This window comes from Sapajus apella, unplaced genomic scaffold, assembly GCF_009761245.1.
Source record: "Sapajus apella isolate SASKATOON/1434 unplaced genomic scaffold, GSC_monkey_1.0 scaffold128, whole genome shotgun sequence".
Lineage (NCBI taxonomy): Eukaryota > Metazoa > Chordata > Mammalia > Primates > Cebidae > Sapajus > Sapajus apella.
In genome coordinates, this window is record NW_022437068.1 from 497,324 (window position 1) to 517,662 (window position 20,339).

At 44.2% G+C, this 20,339-nt stretch overlaps 1 protein-coding gene and 1 pseudogene across 5 annotated transcripts in view; one reads left to right on the plus strand and one right to left on the minus strand.

The window, feature by feature from the left end:
• Nucleotides 1–377: 377 nt before the first annotated feature.
• Nucleotides 378–20,339, plus strand: part of ATG7 (autophagy related 7) — a 261,895-nt gene continuing 241,933 nt past the window's right edge. The window contains exons 1-2 of one of the 5 annotated variants that reach the window (XM_032262226.1): nucleotides 430–467; nucleotides 7,852–7,926. The gene's annotated coding sequence lies outside the window, so the exon portion shown is untranslated. Of the gene's footprint in view, nucleotides 468–7,287; nucleotides 7,927–20,339 lie in introns of those variants that run through there. The other 4 variants (XR_004264016.1, XM_032262222.1, XM_032262224.1 and 1 more) reach the window with 4 other exon arrangements.
• LOC116539369 lies at nucleotides 16,189–16,948 on the minus strand (annotated as a pseudogene).

The following is a 20,339-nucleotide window of genomic DNA, read 5'->3' on the forward strand; positions in this document are numbered from 1 at the left end:
AGGTTGGTCACTGTGGACGTTCACTGGCCTTTCACCACTAGAATTCTCATCTGACTCTCCACACCTGCCACCCTGATGGCCCCTGTGCTGCGCTTGATGCCGCCTCTCTTGGAGAATGGCCATGGTGATCATTCCTGTTATCCTTTGAAATCAAAACAGAGAACGTGGAGCACTTTTTTAAAAGCCTGAAGGGAATGTAGACATTCCGACACCTGGTAAGGTGTCTCCCTAGTCTCTCCTCGGCTCTCCCCCGGGGGCGTCGCCGCCCCCTGATGCCCCGCCCTCCCCACGACTCTAGTTCCTCCCAAGACTCAAGTTCCTCCCACTTAGCCCGGTGCTAGGGGCGCATTTCCCCGGCTTGCCTCGCCTTCTTTGCGCACGCCCGGTGGCAGGCGTGGGCAGGTCCGCGTTGCGTCATCAGGGCGCGCGCCGCAGAAAGCGCTGTGGTTGCCGGAAGTTGAGTGGCGGTAAGTGAGCCGCTGCGGGTGAGGGTGTAGTGGGGTCTTACTGGGCCGGTTTTGGAGGCCAGGAGTCAAGGGGCGAGCTCGCTAGGGAAGGCGAGGGTCACAGCAGGTCTCAGGATCCTCCTCTGCCCGCTTCTGGGCGGTCCTTCTTTCTCCAGGGACTCACTGATTCCGGCTGTCGCCCTTCGTCTGTAGCCGCGTCCCCTCAGACTGGTTCAGTCCGGGGTCTTCTGACTAGGAAGCTCCTGCTAATTTCCTATTAGCCCCTCCTGTCCTCTTGGTAGGAAATGCTCAGAATCTTCAATGTTGGAACACGGGAGATAGGACATTTGGATTCCCAACCTGGCTGTGTCTGGATTTCCCTGTCCCTGGCACGTTCCTTCCCGTTCTAAGCTGCTTTTCCTTCATCTGTAAAATGGGAATGATAATCTGTCATTTGTTACATGAGGAGATTAAATAAGTTTACTTTCTGAGAAAGTTCTCGATTCCATGATTACAGGGTTAGAAACTAATGCATAATAAGAATCAATCCGGTAAAGTAAATGTAGGTGTTAGAACATTTGTCAGAAATAGAGTCAAACTGTTAATTTTACCGGAATGAATTTTATAAGTACCGTACTAACGTACACGATGTTGGAGAAGTAAAAGCCAAACTGGGTGGGTGTGTGCACGTGCGAGCAGTTTCCCGATTTTTAAACACAGGCGACTGTTGCAATTTTTAAAAAAATTGGCAAGTAATTATGTTTTTTAAAGACATTGGCAATTCAATTTTTACAAAACCTTGTTCAACTGTAACCAGTCATATCTGTGGCTGTCAGTTTGGGACCTCTGGGTCCCAGACTCCCTTTTTCATTGACTACTTAAGATTTTTTTTTCTCTGACACCTCTGTCCACTGGCCAGATTTCTTCCAGTGACAGAAAGCTTTCTACTTCTGGTTGCTCCTGTTTAGTCCTCTCCCAGTTTTGACTCTTAGGTTGAGCTGAAAGCAGCTACTCAGTAATCTCAGCTCACTGTTTCCCCTTCAGGCTCTTAGAATCACTCTTGCCCTACATCATTGAAAGCTGCTGGTTTGTCTTCCTCTTCCCACCTTTTTTTCTCTAGGCTAAGCATATTTAACGTATTTGCTCATAGTAAACTTAACAGTGACAGCAAATTTTGTCATGTTTTGTTATATCCCCAGCATATAGAGCAATGCCTAGCATATATGCTCAATAAATATTTGTTGAATGAATGAATAAAACAAATATTTGCCCGTTGTGTGCCTGACATTATTGTGGGCACTGGTGATCTATCAGTAAAATAAGATGAAAAAGAACTCTGTTTTATGGCATCTTCTAATAATAGTGGTAACGGCGGTGGTGGTGGCATTGTCAGTAAGGGTTGGTAGGTGTTTCAGATCCTGAAACGTACCACAAAAAGAAACAGGATCATGGGATGGAGAGTAACTTGGGGGAAGCATAAAAGCTAGCTCATCAGGGATGGGTTCCCTGAGGAAATGACCTAACACTTGAATAAAGAAAAGGCCAGTCTTGGAAAGGCTCATGTTGCTTAACTGCTCTCCCATCCCCCAGTGCTGCTCCAGTCTTGTTAAGCTGCTTGCACATGTGTCCCACGTATAGCCCTTTGCTTCTATTGCTTCAAACATCCCTCCTTCCCCTTCCATTTATCTTGGCCAACTCCTTCCTGCCCTCATGTGACATGATTTTGAAATCCTTTAAGAGCTGAGTACTGGACTTTCCATTATTCAACCACAAGTGCCCTTTTCTGTTCCTAGCCAGCATCTCATTATGGAGAATAATGTGTATCTTACTCATTTCTGTATCCCCAGCTTGCAGTACAGTGCCAGACAAAGAGCTCAGCTAAAGCTCTGTGTCTGGCACTGTACTGCAAGCTGGGGATACAGAAATGAGTAAGATACACATCTCTGTCCTCAAAGAGTGTACTTTTCTTTAAGTCAAGGAGATAGCAATGATGTGGCATGAAGCTATTGCAGAGGTTTGGTAGAGGAGGACTTAGGGTGCTCATAAGTCAGGCTAACTCATCAGAGAAGGCTTCAGTGAGGAGGTGCTGCTTTACCCAAGACCTAAAGGATGAACAGGATTTGATAGGTGAAGAGGGGTGCGAAGTGGGATGAGCAAAGGGCTAGACTAGAGGTGAGAATACATGGCCTGCTTGTGGTTCACCGGAGTGGCAGTGTGGAGGTGTAGGATGAGAGGTGACTGGAAAGGTAAGCAGTAGCCACATTGTGAAGAGCCTTGTGAACGATAACGTGTTAAGAGCACATAGACTTTGGGATCCAAGATAGCTTCGTACCGATATTTGCATTGCCACTGAACTAGTTTTGTGACCCTGGGCAAGTCACTTCCTTTCTAAGCTTCAGTTTCCTCATCTGTAAGAAGGAGAAATAAAAACTGAATGAGGTGATATGTTACTCACTTGGCGCAGGTAGATGATAAACACTCAATAAACAGTAGTCATTAATATTGCCAGGTCCAGAAGTTTGGACTCTAAAGTGTGGGGATGAGGGTGGAGAGCAGGACACCGAAGATTTGAAGATTTTTTTTTTTTTTTTTTTTGGATATCAAGTCTCACTCTGTTCCCCGCAGTGGCGCCATCTCAGCTCACTGCAACCTCTGCCTCCTGAGTTCAAGCAATTCTGCCTCAGCCTCCCGAGCACCTGGGACCAAAACAGGCGCACACCGCCACGCCCAGCTAACTTTTATATCCCTAGTAGTGATGGTGTTTCACCATGTTGGCCAGGATGGTTTTGATTTCTTGACCTCGTGATCCACCTATTTCGGGCTCCCAAAGTGTTGGGATTGCAGGCATGAGCCACCATGCCTGGTCAGGACACTGAAGATTTTAAAACAGATGTGACATCCTTTCATCGTTTTAAATTACTCAGGCAGCAATGTGGTGATTACGTTGGACTGAACAAGACAAGCAGGGCACCAGCTGGGGACAGTTGCAGTGATCCAGGTGACAGGATGATGTTCTGGATGAAGGCAGTGACAGTGGAGATGGAGAGGGTTGAAAGAAGTTGAGAGATTAAGGGGGTGGAATTTACTGGACTTGGTAACTGATTGGATGAAACAGAGAGGAAGGGGACAAGAATCAGGATCCTGGTGACAGGAAGGCAGAAATGAATTTGCTGTGTGGAGTTGAGCAGTAACAAAATTCTGTGACTAGTGTCTCTGATTGATTAGCCCTGACCTCCTCTTTGATTTTATTGGAAGTCAGTTTGCCTCCTGCGTCCATTTCTACCCATGGAATTGAAATTCACTAATGTCTTCCTCTCCTCTTTCTATCTCTTGATCTCCCCACCCTTCTCCAATTTGATTAAGGCCTGATTGTATAATCAAGGGAGAATAAATACTGGAGGTGCTGCTAATTGATAATCAATATGTATTTCCATAATCTTGGCAGACTGAGGAACAGCCTATTCACTCCATCTCAGACCAGCTTCAGAATAATCACTTTTGGGATTTCCTCACACCTTCATCCCAGTTACCATCCTTGAACTTGCTCCGGTTTGTCAGCCTCTCTAAGTGTGTGGTACTGAAAGGAAGTCCTCTTTTCTTGAGGACTCTAACCATGCAGGGCAAGACTGCACTTTTCTTTTGGTCACCTAAGGCCCTGCCAGCTCCATTGTAGACGCATTGTGCTTTTGACTCTATTACACTAGTGTGCCAGCAAACAGGCCCTCAGCACGGCCCAGCCCTCCCCGTATCCTCAGGCAGCTCTCTTGTCCATTTTCCTTTATGTCTTCCACATATTCATTCCTCTTCTCAACCTCCTACCTTGACTTTTGCTCCACTAAGTTGCAGCCATCAATTAAGGCTTCTCAGCTTCCTCTTCTATCCTTTACAAACTGATCTTTAGCTGACCCTATCCTTTTGCCTTTTATTCTAATTCTGTGATAGAAATGGTGTTTAAGACTAAGTCCTTTATTTGTGCTTGAGATCCCATCTCCTCCTTTGCCTCAAGGACCGGGTTCCATCATTTGTTCATTTTCTTTACAGTTTCATGAGCCCTTCCCATTTAAGTATTCTCTGTTTACTCTCATTTTGGTAAAAACAAAAACCCTTAATTAACCTGTGCTGCACCCTGTCACGTCTCTTTTATCCAGCCACCTTTCTTGGAAGAGTTATCTGGAGTTGCTACCTCTGCTTCCTTAAGTCATCACTGAAATCCTGCTCTCATCCCACCACTCCCCAAAGCCATCAGACCTCAACATTGCCAGATAACTGACCACTTTTCCTTCCTTATCTTTCTTGGCACATCTGACATTGCTGACCTTGCCCCTCACTTAGGAAAACCCAGTCCTACTTTGTATTATCTCTCAGACCATTTGCCCCTCAATTTCCATTGTGGGCTCTTTTCCTCCCCTTTGTCCCTCACATGCCAGTTTTTGCAAAGACACTGCACTCTACTGTATTCTTCTCACCCCCAGCTTCAAACTTGTTTATATGCTCATGACCCTTGTTCTGTATTGTGAGCCTGGATCTCTCCTGAGTGCTACCCTCAAACTCAAAGGAGTCTAAAACTAAGCTCCTCATCTTCCCTCTGAACCTGCCATTGTTTCTCCATTTTTGAATCTTGCCAATTCCCCTCCTTCCATTTAGTCATCCAGAACAGAGCCCTGAGAGTTGTCTCAGGCTATTTCTCTGGTACTACCCCTCCTTTCTGTCTTCCAAGCCCAGGCAGTCATCAGAGTTCTATAGATTAACTTCTTTGCTATCTCCTCCATTTCCTCCCTCGCTGCCTCAGTTCAGGTCCCCCTCCCTTCCTGCCTGTCTTTCTGCACAGCCTCCCAGCTGGTTGCCCTGCCTCAGCAGTCTGGTCCTCACTGCTGTGGATTGCCTTTACTAAAATAGAGATCTATGCTAAAATACAAATGCATAGCTTTTCACATAAGGCTCTTCATGATATGGCCTTTGCCTGTTTTTATGGCATGGTCCAGCTACTCTGCCCCATGTGCCTCTCCTTGCTGCCATACAGAACCCATTTGTGTTTCCTCAAAATACCGTCCTATTTCATTCATTCATTGTTTTAGTCATCAACAAGTACTTATTAGGCACCTATGAGGTGTTAAGACTGAGTCAGGTGCTAGAAAAACAATGATGAATGGGGGAAAATGAGAAGCTGACATGGTTCCTTTCTCATAGAATTTTTATTCTACTGAGGAGGATAACTGCATATGTGCTATGAAGATGAGGTACTTGGTGTTGTTTGAGGATTAGAATATAGCAGGATTGACCTAATCAGGAGGTGAGGAAGTCAGGGAAGGCTTCCCTCGGAAGTGATGGTTGAGCTGTGATTTGAAGTGAGCAAAGAAATTTCACTAGATGACGGGTATGTAGAGGTGGACAAGAACATTCTAAGCTTGTGCAGAGGCCATGGGGTGTTTGTGGAGTCGATGATGTGGAGCTGAGTCAGCTTCCTCCCTTTACCTGGGAGTCCCTACTCCCTACCTCTAGCCTCCTCATCCAGGGTTCCACTGCATGGGGCTCATGCTGCCATCTAATGCCCCCCTCTTTCCCAGCCATCTAGGGTGGGTTTGGAAGTTTGTGGAACTGTTTTATGTTGCTTTGTTCTGTGACATTGACCAGAGGGCATTACTGCATTTATTGAGAGAGAGCTAGAGATGCTGAACATTCTGCACTATGCAGAGATAGCTCTAAACAAGAAAGAATTGTCCCATCCAGCATGCCTGTAGGGCCCCTGTTGAGAATCTACTTGGATGTTCTTAAAACCTTAGCTTAAGGGTTTCTATAGGACGTTCTTAAACCTTGGCTTGGCTGGGTACAGTGGCTCATGCCTATAATCCCAGCACTTTGGGAAGCCGAGGTGGACAAATCATGAGGTCAGGAGTTCGAGACCGGTCTAACAAACATGGTGAAACCCCATCTCTACTAAAAATAAATTAGCTGGGCATGGTGGCGAGCGCCTGTAATCCCAGCTACTCAGGAGGCTGAGGCAGGAGAGAGGCAGGAGAATCACTTGAACCCAGGAGGTGGAGGTTGCAGTGAGCCGAGATCATGCCATTGCACTCCAGCCTGGATGATAGAGCGAGACTCTGGCTCAAAAAAATAAAACAAAAGCCTTGGCTTAAGAGTTTATGTAGGAAACAGTGTTGCCTTATCAGTCTAATTTAGATGTCTCTTCTCCTGTAACATTCTGCGCAAACACCAGGCTGTACTGTACTTGTTTTACCTCCAAATTGCTATACTCTGATTCCTCTTCTGTTTTGCTGCCTGCTTTGCCTTCAAAATTATTAGCTCTTTAAAGGTGGGGATCATAGCTTTTTTGCTATCGAACACTGAAATGTAGCACAGGGCCAAGTATATAACTGTTTATTGAAGAAATAACTAATGGAAACTCTAATTTCTTTCTTTCTTTTCTTTTCTTTCTTTTTTTTTTTTTAAGGCAGAGTTTCACTCTGTCACCCAAGCTGGAGTTCAGTAGCACAATCTCAGCTCACTGCAACCTCCGCCTCCTAGGTTCAAGCCATTCTTAAGCCTCAGCCTCTTGAGTAGCAGGAATTATAGGTGCCCACCACTACACCTGGCTCATTTTTGTGTTTTTGGTAGAGATGGGGTTTCACCATGTTGGCCAAGCATGTTACTGGTGAACAATCTGATGTTAGTCCTGCTTTTTAAGTGCCTCCTATGGGCCACATGTATGCATTTTCTAGTTCAATCCTTAAAATAATTCTGCACAGTAGGTGATATCCCCATCAAACAAGAGGAAGCAGACTTGGAGAAGTTAAATGACTTGTCCAAGGTGATGTGGCTAGAAAATATCAGAGGCAGGATTTGAACTCAGGTCTCTCTGGCTCGTGAACCTATGGCCTTTCTGGTCTAGCAGACTTGAAAGGTCCAATTGCTTTCTTGAATTGAGATGTAGGGCCCTATATTTACCTCTATGAAATTTCAAATCTTGTTAAAATAGGCCTGCTATTCTAGATGGTCAGAATTTTTTTTATTCTGAATTTTAGTCACTTGTATTGACTGTTTCTTTCTGTGTCATGACTTGTATAAAATTGATAAGTAAATCTATATCATTAAGTCACTTGCAAAATGTGGTAATAAGAATACTTTATTGAATATATTTATTTATTTGCATATTCCCCCTGCTGTTAGCCCCAGCACAGGGTTCAGTGCACATGAAGTGCTTAGTAAATATTGATAAATATTCATGTGGATAAATAAAATAAATTTGATAGGCGCAGAGACTAAGCCAAAGACCTACCACTGTTAGCTTCTTTCTAATTAACATTAATTCATTCAGTTACCAAGATCCTTTGAATAAGATTATTTTACCAGTTCTTAATCCTCTAATTATGTCAGTATCCAATTCCTGTATATTCATCTCATCCATCAGGATTTCTAGAACAGCCTTGTGAGAGACATTTCTGAGGTCTGTATATCCTGTGTCCATGATTCTTCCCTGATCAAGGTAGGAATACAGTTACTCTGCCATGACTTTTTCTTAGAAAAACCATATTGTGATTACTTAGGGCCGTTTCATGCAGTTATGCAGGCTGTACACTGCACAAGAGGCCAAAGCAAAGGGAGTTCCATTTATATCATAGGTATTGTGGGTATAGGTTTGTAATGACAATGGCAGAGAAGGCTACAATGTCTTGAGCTAATGTAATCAATATATTTACAACATTTCTCTAAAGGAAGTAAAATCTTGAAGAAGGGGTGTAATTTTCTGATTGCACCAAGGAGCTGAGTTGACTAGAGTGCACTAGTGCATCACAGATTTTGCTTTCCTGGGAGCAAAACTTCTGTTCAGTAGTCTGTAGAACCCATCTTTATTCTTCTCTTTGAAAAATCAAACATTTTGAAAATATGAAATCTGGCCTTTGCTTGGCCTAGTCCTTCTGTACCTCTCCCATTTCTTAGGATTGCTTAAAGATCACCAGAAATGAAAACCACAGAGATGTTATTATTCAGAAGCAAGCCTTCATAACTCAGCCAGCTTTTAGGAAACTATCACAGATTTTAGTTGTTGGTTGGCATAGGGCTCCACAGTGATTCAGATGAATCCAGGTGGCTGTCTCAGATGAACAGAGCAATGGGCGACTCTGTTGATCAGTGGAGGTAACAAAAGGACTCAGAAGTAGGCACGCTGCCCTCCACCTTCCTGGCAGTACTGCTTCCTCTCCTCTCTTTCCCACATTTTCTCAGCTGTCACTGTCCCTCTCATGTAAGCTTCTTAAACCCCGTAATGCTGGTATTCAGTGCATCCATTCTCAAACACTGAGGCTGATGGACACCAGATTGCTTGTGAAGGTGAAGGATATTATAGCAGAAGGAAACCAAAATAAAAGAAAAAATAGCTCTGGAAGTAACCAATGAGCAGGACAGATACAGTTTGAAGACTGTGCATGTTACTGCTTGTTCTCTGGTTGACCCACTGAAGAAGAAATCACATTAATTCAGAGGTGGCTGAGATGGAGGTGAGGAGGACAACTCACCCATCTTAGCAATTTTCCTAACTGCCCGTGTGATCAGCTGTACCACAGAAATCACCTGAAAGCACAGTCACAAACCCATTTGGCTGACTTGATGACTTGATGTCTTGTGGAGACATTAGTTTGACTCAGGGACATCTTGACTCTAATGCAACTTTTAAAAGGAAGTGAGGTTTCTGTACCCAGCTGGTTCCTCTGTGGGAGTCCTGAGCTCTCATCTTCCGGTAGAGCCTACTCTTTCTTCTAAGTTTAGAACCTCTTTCCTTCTTTTGGAGGAGAAGGCTTTAAACCTCCCTCTTTAACAGCCTTGCAGATTGTTTCCGAAACTCTTGAGGTTGCAGAAGCATCATTAGTCTATAAAATGTGCATTGGCTCCATATGCCAAAGCAGCCCCCTCCCCACTCCTGGTGATCTCCACCTCCTTTTTACACGTCGGCAGCTAAGAACATATTCTGTTTGTCAGCGGGACTTGGTCATGCGGTTTGGTGCTTATTTTAATGACTGCCAGAGCTTGCAGCCCCACAGCTGGGAAAATGAGAATAGAAGCCTGCTCTATGTGCTCCATTTTGGCCCAGAGAAGGTACTTCAGGGCCAAATTGCAGTTATTCTGGCACTTCTGCTAAGTGAATGGCCCCACTTGGGCTCAGAGAAATCGGACACTGAGTGCTCGCTGCACTTTAGAACTTGCTCTTTTGGACTTCTTGATGACCTGTAGTGGGGCACTGACCATTTCCTTTTAATTAAGCCTCTGTTGCAATTGCAGCGCTATTTTGAGGGAGGCAGACTTTAAATGAGGCATGTTTTAGGCAGAGAAAGTTTTCATAGTCAGCATGGGGAAGGGGAACCACATTAGTCAGGCATTGTTGGCTAATATGGGGCAGTAACAAGGAAAACTACCAGCAGCTACCATTTATTGACTGCTTGCTGTATACCAGACACCGTAGCAAGCACATCACCAACATTTAGCCCTGCCAGCAAGTTCTGGAGTAGGTATACCTGTCCTTATCTTACACCTGAGTAAATCCAGGTGCAGTGGGGTGAAGGAACCTGCCCTATCCTGCCCTGGGCTTCTCAGCCAGTGGAAGGTGGAGGTGGAATCCACACTCGGGTTTACTTGACTAAGACCAGATTCCTGACTGCATTACATTACCTCTGCTTTTAGCATTCTTTCCCTGAACCGTTAAAAACTTCTCTGCTCGTGGCTGAACGTGGTGGCTCACGCCTGTAATCCTAGCACTTTGGGAGCCTGAGGCAGATGGGTCACCTGAGGTCAAGAGTTTGAGACCAGCCTGGCCAATGTGGTGAAACCCTGTCTCTACTAAAAATATAAAAATTAGCTGGGTATGGTGGCACATGCCTGTGATCCCAGCTACTTGGGAGGCTGAGGCAGGAGAATTACTTGAACCCGGGAGGTGGAGGTTGCAGTGAGCCGAGATCACGCTGCTGTACTCCAGCCTGGGTGACAGAGCGAGACTCTGTCTCAAAAAGCAAACAAAACTCCTCTTCTATCCTAAAGCAAACAGACAAAAACCTAAAACACACACCGAAAAATTAGAGTGAGCTAATTTTTAGCATTGTCAAGTTGGTTTGCTTATGGACACTAGAGGTCTGTGGGTCTAGTTTTCCTAAACACAGGTTCTTTTGTTTTTGTGTTTTCTCTCCCTCTGTTGTTTATATTCTACAATTACTTCTTCACTTTAAAATGAATTACTTCTTCATTTTAAGAATTCTGTACTTCTTCATTTAAAAAAAAAATCCTACACTTCTTGATTTTAAAAAGTCCTACACTGGCTTAATATTTGCTGTGTCCAAGCCTATTAGACCCCTGCAGAGGGAGAATGGTTGGGCAGTCTCACTCCAGGAAGCGCTTCTGCTTCAATGAATTCCATAAGCAGCCAAGCCAAAATACTTTCATCCTCAGCTTCTTTAATGACAAAATGCCAGAAAACTTTATGGAAATGATTTCTCATTTAGGCTCCTTATTTAGAGCAATGAATTGCTTTTTACCAAAGCAAATTTAAGTAGGTCATCTGTGAACTGTTGGATGAATACAGGAAGGTTCTCTTTGTAGGACTGGCGTAGTTTATAGATAGGGGTTTTGTTCTACTTATTTTTATTTTTTGAGACGGGGTCTCTCTCTGTTTCCCAGGCTGGAATACAGTGGTGCAATCATGACTCACTGCAACTTCGATTACCTGGACTTAGGTGATCCTCCCATTTCAGCCTCCTGAGTAGTCAGGACCACAGGCGTGCACCACCCCTTCAGGTTAATTTATAAAAATTGTGTGTAGAGATGAGTTCTTACTATGTTGCCCAGACTGGTCTTGAACCCTTGGGCTCAAGCAGTCAGCCTCCTTTGGCCTCCCAAAGTGCTGGGATTACAAGTGTGAGCCACTGCGCCTGGTCTTTTTTTTTCTTTTCCTTCCTGAGACAGGGTCTCACATTGTCACCCAGGCTGGAGTGCAGTGGCACAATCATGGCTCAATGCAGACTCAACCTCCTGGGTTCAAGTGATCCTCCCACCTCAGCCTCCCAAGAAACTGAGACTACAGGCGCCTGGCACATTTTTTTATTTTTTGTAGAGATGGGGCCCACTGTGTTGCCCAGGCTGGTCTTGAACTCCTGGACTCAAGTGATCCTCCTGCTTCAGCCTCCCAAAGTGCGGGGATTACAGGTGTGAGCCACTGCATCTGTCTCTATTGTACTTCTTTATTCAGGAATAACATACATAAAGTGCACTGATCACAAATATTTAGCTTGTGGCTTTTTGCATAGTTACTTGCCTTGTAACCACCACCCAGCTCAAGATATAGAATATTTCCTTCTCCCCCGAAGCCTTCCTCATGGCCTTCTTAGTCAGTAGCCCCACCTCACCCTGTAATCACTATTCTAACTTCTGTCAGGTTGATTGGTTTTGCCTGCTGAACAGAGTATAAAGCTGTGTGTATCTGGGTGATAAAATTGTTCTTACTGTTTTATTTTGGAGCAGTTTCAAACTTACAGAAATATTGTAAGAATAAGATAGAGACCTTCCATTTATCCATCTCCCAGAGACTCCCATTCAGCTTTTGTCCCAATAATGCCCTTTCATAGTGGAGCATCATCCCAGGATCCCATGTGGCCCCCAGCTGTCAGTCTTTGTGATCAATCTGAAATTGTCTTCCTTTGACTTTTAAGATGTTGGCACTTTTGAAGACTATAATCCTGGTCATTTTGTAGAATATTTTTCAGCTTGGGTTTATCTGATGTTTCCTCTCATGAGATCCAGGTTATGTATTTTCATCCGAACACCACAGATGCTGTGTTCTTTCTATGGCATTCTATCAGATAGCACACAGTGTCTGTTTGTCATGTTGCTGCTGGTGTTAACTTTAATCTCTTCATTAAATTGCTATCTTAATGACCAGATTTTGTCACTGTAGCTACCGGTATGCTTTCAGAAAGAAAGGTTTATTCTTGACTACTTTTGTATGCATTAAGGTTTTATTTGCACTGATTTGTGCATGTGTGTTTCCTGTCTGCTAAAGTCTTAGTCCTGAAAAAACAATAATAGGGTTAGAGACCTAAGTCATATGGCATATCACCATATGTTCTTCTTGATTCCTTATTCCATATTCCATGGCAACTAGCTTCGGGGGTTTGTTCTCACAGTCATACAAGCTTGGGTTATTTCTTTCTTTTGGGGAGGAGATCTATAAAAAGTTCCCTGTTATTGTTTTGTGTTGTTTTTTCTTGTTTTATTTTTTGAGACAGGGTCTGGCTCTGTCACCTAGGCTGCAGTGCAGTGGCACCATTTTGGCTTACTGCAGCCTCAATCTCCCAGGCTTAAGCGATCCTCCGCCTGAGTCTCCCAAGTAACTGGAAACACAGGTGCCTGCCACCACCATGCCCACTAGTTTTTTTTTTTTTTTGTATTTTTTTAGAGACGGAATGTTGCCCATGTTGCCTAGGCTGGTCTCAAACTCCTGAGCTCAAGCCGTCCTCTCGCCTCAGACCCCCAAAATGCTGGGATTACAGGTGTGAGCCACCTTGCCTGGAAGATAAAGGTTTCTAAAATTCATCCTAGTAATGATTGAGAGCCGCTCTGCAAGGGATTAGGGACATTGAAAGGAATATAAGCCAGGACCTGTATTTGTGAAAGTTTGGTGGAGGCAGACAGGTAAACAAAGAGTTGAAAAACAATACCAAATGTGTAGGTAGCTTAGAGCCGGGAATGATTAAGTGTAGCTGCCAGGGGAGGAGTATGAGGGGAGTGAAGACAGGTGAGGCACCTCTGAGAAGGCTTTCCCGGGCAGGTCACCTCCGAGCTGACTTTTAAAAATGTCAGACGGTCACAGAAGCAGGGTGAGGGAAAACAGGGAGCACTTTTCAGACAGAGGGGCTGTCGGTTCTAGGCCATGGGGGCCTGAGAGCCGCTGTTACAGGAGCATCAAGTCAGAGGTGAGGAGTGACAGTGCCGTAGGGTAGGACTAGAAAAGTGGGAAGGCAGCAGCAGGGGTCTGGGAGAAAGCATAAGGAAACCATCAGAGGTGTGGTCATATGCCTTCTTAGGACGTAGAATGCTGCTAATTCAGTCTTTCCGGAGTGTTATGAGCCTCGATAAATATCAAATGAGCTTCGTCTTGACTTATTGATGCTGAGAGATGTGTGAGTGTTCTGAGTAGACTATATTTACCAGTTCATAAAGAAGTATTTGCAGCGTTACAAGGTGCCTATTGCAGACCAGCAGATGTGGCCTTAGAAACTGGCCTTCGTCCTCAGCAGTCCTCACTGATCTCTACTGCCCTTTATAAAGATTATGCCAAAAATGTCAGTCTCTGTCAAAACAAAATACATTATTGGCACCTTCAAAGAATCAAAGGATAACAGATTTTGAAGATCATTTAGTCCAGTGATCAGCAAACTACAGCCTGTGGGTTTTGTGCCAAGGGCATTTTTTGTGTAGTCCAAGAGCTTAGAAATTTTTTTTGCAGTTTTTTAAGGGTTGTTAAAAAAAAAAAATAATAACGGACTGTTTGCGGCCTGCAGTGCCTTAAAATATTTACTATCTGGACCTCTTAGGAAAAGCTTGCCAACCCCTGATCTTGTCTGACTGCCTGATACAGTAATCCTTTGTGCAGTTTTTACTTGGCAAATAATCATCCAATACATACTTGAATACTTCCACTAATGGAGAACTCATCTCTCTGATCTATTTCCTATTTGGACAACTTTAGCTGTTAGTAATTTTTAAACTCTGCTGAAATTTATCTTACTATATAGCGTCCATCCATTGGCTCTTTGTGGAAAAAGACAGCTATTATTTCATTTCAACCTTTACTGAGCTCTTACTGTGATCTAGGTACTATGCTCAGTCCTGAAGAAAAGACATGGTTCTTGTTTCAACAATCTCCCAGCTCTGATTTCTTAGAACCAAAGCAGTTGAGCTGATATCTCTCCCTTTCTCTGTCTTCTTCTTGCCATTGTATTAGGACTTTTTTTCTTTAATTGTTTTCGTTATTTTGGTATTGTTATTTTATATACATAAGACAAACTTTTAAGAGGCAAAAAAGGTCATGTGGTGAAAATAAGTCTCCCCGCACTCCTCTCTCCTGACCCCCAGCAGCTTTCTTGGGAGGCAGCCTTATGGCATGTTTCCTGTGGGGATTTGACCTTAAAGAAGAAAAGATTTGGGTCTATTTGGACCCGAAACTTTTGATACATCCTCATTCAGTGTCATTTCCTGAGCTCCTACTCATGCTGAGTGTGACTCAGTTTTATTTTCACTAAAGTCTGAAATTTGCTCCAAGTTTGGGTGGTAGACACAGCCCCAGGCAGGTTGAATTGGTTAGCCACCCTGCTATTTCACTTTAATCTTGACTGAGCTTTTTGGCTATTGCAGACTTTCTTACACTGCGGGAGTTCCTGTTCATCATGGTGTTGAATCCTTATGAAGACCTTTCCTGTTTAATTGGCAGTGACAGAATCCCATCTTGTGTAACTCCTGGGTTTCACATCCTGAAATAGTTTGAAATAAAATCAAAACACACTTACATTGATGCCTATGTCAGTTTCTTTCCTTGACTGTGTCTGAATATAATGTTGAAGTGTCATAGAAATAATCATTTATCTTTCTAAGCTAAGCAGAGGCCAGAGTTTGACTTGTGCATTCCAGGGTTGTACAGGCGAGCCTTCCTTTTTCAGGAAGTGGATAATGTTTGGATCTAGATTAGTGACACATAAATAACTACCTAGGGCTTACTTCTCCCAGATTCCCCTCTGACCATTCCTTTTAAAATCTTGCCTTCCAGCTTAAAGACTATAGTGATGGGACATAGATGTGTATGTTCCTAAGTGATACTTTTACCGTAGAGTGTCTTCTTTAGGTATTTCCAGAAGGTTCCTCATCATGCTGCTGTTGGCTTAAGACTTCTCTGTTTTCCACCTGTCATGGAACAGTTTCAACAGCTGAACATCAATTATATTCTCTTGTGAAATAGGTTCTTTGGTTCAGAATTTCCCTAAGGCCAAATAAGTCGGAAAAATATTTGAAGGGTGTGCCTCTTACACAAATTACTTTTGTGCAATCATGGTTCACTGCAGCCTCAGCCTCCCGGTGGGAAGCTGTCTTCCCACCTCAGCTTCCTGAGTAGTTGGGACTACAGGTGTGCCTGGCAAATTTTTAAATTTTTTTGTAGAGATGGGGTCTTACCATGTTGCCCAAGCTGGTCTCAAACTCCTGGGAATAAGCAATCCTCCTGCCGCATCCTCCCAAAGAGTTAGGATTATAGGCATGGACCGCTGCACCAAGCCTTTTTTTTTTCCTCTGTAAAAGTAGTTTGTTTCTGTTTACAAAATACAGGGAAGGAACAAGGGCAATACCTGAAACCCCTTGGTCGCACATCTTCTCAGTCTCTGCTTCTATAAATACCCTTTGTTCAACAGCAAACTCATACTGTACCCGAGTGTTTTCTTACATCTTAGCAGCTACAGTCTATAACATATGACCAGGTGGGAAATAGATGCCTCATTCATAGGGTAGGGCTCCCCTCCAATTCGTGTTCTATCTCGCTTTTGCTAATATTGAACCAGAAGTAACTAGTTGGTCTTACTATTTGTTTTTAAAAACTCTGTCATGAACAAGTGGGTTATAGGCAAATTATGTCTGCACAACTCCTGGAATTGTTTCAAATAAGTTTGTAGGCGGTGACTAAGGCCCCTTCCTCTTTCTGATCTTTCTAGGTCCCAGGCTGCCTTCAGCACCTGGACTGCCGCCTGGGTCTCCCACATCCCAGCGCAGTGATGGAGGAAGGGCAGGCCAGGCCAAGCATGAGGAATAAGCAGTCTATGTTGGGCTCAGACCAGGAGTCTATGGTCTTGAGACCTCTGTCAGTTTTCTTCTCCACATTCTCTTCCACCTATTTCTGCAGCCTCACGAGCTGTTTTTACTTCTGGTAGTGGATCTTGGCCTTCTCCTTCCTCTTCTCCAGGTAGCTGTCACTGGCTGTTACTTCCAGCCAACCTCATGAACCAGCCACCCCCAGGTAGACAGGCTTTATTTTAGGCTTCAGATGCACAATCTTGAAGGTGAAAGGAACCACCATCTGCTTTTTCTTATCATAGGTTAGTCCCATCAAACACCTTGAAGTGGTTCAGGGCAACCTGTCCTTGCTTGGTCTTGTGGGGTTACATGCCCTGCACAGTCTGCGAAAAGATTCAGCTAAGGGCCTGGAAATGGTGGGGGCCTCGGGAAGGGTTAGTGTTCATCACTTGTGGAGGAAGACCGGGTACTTTAACTTGTTTCTGTAGAAATTGCCCTTGCAGAAATGTTGATGCCCTTGTACCACACGACTACTACCTCCTGGCCCAGTAATACCTGCTTGGCCATGATGGCTGAGGCGGCCCAGGAGAGAGACTTGGCCGTCGAGCACCAGGATCTGCCCCTCTGTCATCTTTGGCAGTCACCTGGGAAAACATCTCTTTTTTTTGAGACAGAGTCTTGCTCTGTCACCTAGGCTGGAGTGCAGTGGCATGATCTTGACTCACTGCAACTGCCACCTCCCAGGTTCAAGTGATTTTCCCGCCTCAGCTTCCCGAGTAGCTGGGATTACAGGTGCGCGCTACCACACCCTGCTAATTTTTGGTATTTTTAGCAGAGACAGGGCTTCACCATGTTGGTTAGGCTGGTCTCGAACTCCTAACCTCATGATCCGCCCACCTTAGCCTCCCAAAGTGCTGGGATTACAGGCATGAGCCACTGTCCCTGGCCAACATCTTTTTTTTTTTTTTTTTAAAACAGCTTTAGCATCTTATGTTTTACCTTTTTTAAAAAAAGCTTTATTGAGGTATAATTAGTACACAAATCTGTTACCTTTTTTTTGAGACAGAGTTTCTCTCTGTGGCCCAGGCTGGCATGTAATGGTGTGATCTCAGCTCACTGCAACCTTCGCCTCCGGATTCAAGCAGTTCTCTTGCCATAGCCTCCCGAGTAGCTGGGATTACAGGCATGTACCACCACGCCTGACTGACTTTTGTATTTTTAGTAGAGACAGGGTTTTGCTATGTTGGTCAGGCTGGTCTTGAACTCCTGACCAAGTGATCTACCCACCTCTGCCTCCAAAGTGCTGACATTACAGGCGTGAGCCACTTGACCTGGACGTGTCTTTTATCTTCTAAGTAGTCATCCTTAGTCACTTTTACCCAGCTACCGAAGTGCTGTAGATTAGAGTTTTCCTTTTTGTCTTTGTGATCCTTTGGCACTGGTAAAATTCCATCTTGATGACCTCAGCAGGCCATCAAAATTATGATAAAAACAAAGTTACATTTGTCCTTTAAGAGAAAGTTGTGAATGACTGACGTATAGGGACTGATAGTCTGTCACACGGAGGGTTTTAGATGAAATCCTTTTGTACCACTGTCTGCAACTGTGCTGATTTCCTTCCACATTGGACGATGGCTCTGGCCACGGCCTTTTTGTTTTGACTGTTGGAGAGTAGGTTAGCTTGTGAATGTTTTTTCAAAACGGTTGTTTTTTAGCATGTGTGAGGCTGATGGGCAGTAGAAAGTTTCTGAAAAGAGGTTTCTTCCTTCAAGGCAGTATAGTATAGTGACGAGAATAGGGGCTTGGAAGCAGGCAGACCCGGGTTAGTCATCTCAGCTCTACCACTTCCTGTGTGACTCTGGGCAAGTTACTTAAAGCTCCCAGTGCCTCAGTTTTCTCTTCTGTAAAGTAGACATAATCTTACCACTGTCAAGGGAATAACATGTAACCTATTGTCAAGGGAATAACATGTATACTATTTAATGTAGCGCCTGGCACAGAATGAGCATTTAATAAGAACAGTTACTAATATGACTATTACTACTGCTGTTATTTAAATAGTTTTGAACAGGATATTATCAAAATAGCAAGTACAGTTTATGGTAGTAAATGCCCTAATGGAAGTGTTCATCCGTCCCCATGGAGAAGGGAACTGTTAATATCCACTGACTGTTACTGACAGCTTCATAAGGACCTTAAGAGATGAGAAGTACTTTCCCTGGTAGAGAGGGCAAAGGTTTCCTAGGAACATCAGCCATGCATAAGATCAGGAAACTAGCAGGCTAAGGCTGTAGCACCTTATTATCTATGTGGTAAGGCCAGTAAGGTTTTGTTTGTTTGTTTAAACAAGGGAGCAACCTATGCAGATCATTCCTGGTGGCAGTGTGCCATCTTGTTTGGAGGAGACAGGGGACAAAGGCAGTGACCCGTGAGCATATCACTGCAAGAGCTGAGGTGTGAGATGCTGGAGCGTGGCACGTGGCAGTGGGAATGGAGAGAAGGCAGGCAGACCTAGACAGGAAGCATGAAGTTGCATGAGGAGTATGGGTTTCAGAGTGGCATTGGAAGCTGAATCCTGGTTCTCCCACTTCCTTAGATGTATAGCCTTGTGTGAATTTCTTATTTTCTTTCTTTCTTTTTTTTTTTGGAGACAGAGCCCTGCTGTGTTGCCTAGGCTAGAGTAACAGTGGCGTGATATCCATGTCGGCTCACCATAACCTCTGCCTCCCGGGTTCAAGTGATTCTCCTGCCTCAGCCTCCCAAGTAACTGGGATTACAGGCACCCACCACCACGCTCAGCTAGTTTTTGTATTTTTAGTAGAGACAGGGTTTTGCCATGTTGTCCAGACTGGTCTCAAACTCCTGACCTCAGGTGATCTGTCCAGCTTGGCCTCCCAAAATGCTGGGATTACAGATGTGAGCCACCACACCCGGCTTCCTTGTGTGAATTTCTTACCTCTCTGAACCTCCAGTTTCTTCCTCTGTAAAACTGGAGCTATTCCTTAGGGCTTCTCAGAGAATTGAATTCAAGTGAATACCCCTGCTTTTGTGCCTAGTTTTGGTCTGTGTTCAGTAACTGTTACCTTCATGTCTTTCCAGGGGACTGTTTAAGGTTGAGCTTCTAGGAACTAGTGCTTTCTTGCATCGAGAGAGAGAAAAATTGAAGATGATGTTGAGATTTCTTGCTAGACTGTAGGGTATTAAGCAAACTAGGAAATACGGAGAAAGGGGTAGAATTTAGGGAAAATATATGTTGACTTTTTGGATTTGTTGAATTTGAGATTTTGAAAAATCTAAGTCGTGGCTTTAAAGGACACTTAAATATACGTTTAGAGGTTAGAGCTAGAAATATAGTCCTGAGATTCATTGGCATATAGGTAGAAATTGTTGTAGAAAGTAAATGACTGGCCAGGCGTGGTGGCTCACCTTTGTAATCTCAGCACTTTGGTACGCCAAGGCAGGTGAATCACTTGAGGTCAGGAGTTCAAGACCAGCCTCACCAACATAGTAAAACCCATCTGTACTAAAAAATACAAAAAATTAGGGCCAGGTGCGGTGGCTTCCATCTGTAATCACAGCACTTTGGTAGGTCAAGGCAGGCAGACCACTAGGTAAAGAGTTCAAGACCAGCCTGGACAACATGGTAAAACCCTATCTCTACTAAAAATACAAAAAAATTAGCCGGGCATGGTGGCATACGCCTGTAATCCCAGCTACTTGGGAGGCTGAGACAAGAGAATCACTTGAACCCAGAAGGCGGAGGTTGCAGTGGGCCGAGATTGTGCCATTGTACTCCAGCATGGGTGATACAGCGAGCCTCTGTCTGAAAAACAAAAAAGAAAATGAATGACCTAGGAGAGGGCTGAGCATGGAACCCTTCAAAAACCAGCAGTGGAAAGAAAATACTAGCTGCATTGTGAAGGAAAAGAGAAAAAGGGAGAGATTAGAGGCCCAATAGACAACACAGGAGGCTGTGAGAGTACTTCTCCACATGTGTGCCCCAAATCCTCAAATCACCTGTTTTTCTTTTTCTTTTTTTTTTTTTTGGCTGGGCGGGGAAGGGGGGGGGTGTGGGGTGGGGGTGGA